This window comes from Corvus brachyrhynchos, unplaced genomic scaffold, assembly GCF_000691975.1.
Source record: "Corvus brachyrhynchos isolate BGI_N302 unplaced genomic scaffold, ASM69197v1 scaffold338, whole genome shotgun sequence".
NCBI lineage: Eukaryota > Metazoa > Chordata > Aves > Passeriformes > Corvidae > Corvus > Corvus brachyrhynchos.
The window spans coordinates 1,416,228-1,417,775 of NW_008239334.1; positions in this window are offsets into that span (position 1 = coordinate 1,416,228).

The following is a 1,548-nucleotide window of genomic DNA, read 5'->3' on the forward strand; positions in this document are numbered from 1 at the left end:
GGGACTTCCCTGAACTTGTCCCGCGGAGTGACTCGGCGCAGGAGTTCCACTCGCTGGGCAGGAACAGGAGGTCCCCTTGCCGCTCACTGCCGGGCCCTCATCCCTCCCGGGGGTCCTGCACACGCTCCCGAGAGTCCTGACCCCACTCTTGGGGTTCCTAGCCTTGCTCCCGGGGGGTCCTGACCCCCCACTCCTGGGAGTCCTGGCCGCATTCCTGGCGTACGTGGCCCTGCCCCCGGGGGTCCTGGACGCCTTCAGGTGCAGAATGCTGCACAGTGCCTATATTAAGACCCATCAGCACTTAAAAATGCATTAAAAATAAAATCCATTGCCTGACGACTGTGCTTTTGTGTTCACCACAACATTTCTGAGCGTTGCCAGCCCGCGCTAGCAGCTGTGCTCCCGTGAAGGTAAGGACTGCCGGGGGGGACATTTGTGATGGATCACAGTTATTTCAGCTGGGCCTTTGTGCCCAGGGATGTGAAGAAGCTGGATGCCTTCACCATTCCACTCAGAATTTGGTTCTGCACGATAAAACAGTCCCAGGCTCTGCATACCCAACACCTCAGTGTGTGCTACCTTGCTGGTAGCATGCTCCTATCCCAAGCAGAGCTCCTCACCTCTGGATGAAAACCAGCCTATGGCAGCTCTGCATCCCGTGTTCTTCACTCCCCACGGGTCCCAAGTCCTGCACAAAAGGGACTGTTACGATGCTGTCTCCCAAAGCCTAATGACGCTACTTGACTTCTGGGTCACATGTCTGATCCTCTAATTTGTTTTACCGACAAAAGAAGAGTGGTGTAGTTCAACTGTGAGCCAAGGAAGGGAAAGAAGGGAATAAACAGTGATACTCCATAGATGGAGACGGAGCAGCTGTGGGGAAGTGCGAGCGCTTCCATATCAAAGGAACCACTGCTCCTCCATCACAGCAAGCATGGTCACGGGTGTGCTCTGAGCATGTTGAGGCACTGAATGGACCAGGTGCACTCAATAAAAGGCCGGGGACTACAACCAACTCTTTCACCCACTTCTGAGGTGAGACACCGTAACCCAAAGAGTGAGTGGGTGGGAGGATCCCTTGATCCATCTGTTCCTGTGTGACTGAGCAGGGAGAGGCCTGTGCTCTGTTTTGCTTAGACAACAAGGTAAATAACAACTCAAAGGGGTGATTTTGGATCATACAGAGCCACTTGGCTCTGCTGTTCTTTAAGATCCTACCTAGGCTCAAGTGCTCCACTCCGCTGGGGACAAGCAGTGGGAAGTGCTGTGGGGGATCCCAGCTGGGACATGGTCTCCCAGTTTTATTTGAGAAGACCCAGTGCTGCTGGGATGGATGAAGCCAGAGAGCATGTCCTTCATCTGGCACTGATGTGCAATGCCCCAGTGTGTGGGTTTTAGAGCAATGCGCAAAACAGGAGGCCAGGGATGGCAGAGCTCAAGTGACCAGGGAGCTGCCAGAGCAGCGATGGGCTGGAAGGGCAGGTGAGAAGCTGCAGGACATCTCTGCTGTTCCTGTTCCTGCTGTTCCTGCTGCTTCTCCATCTCACT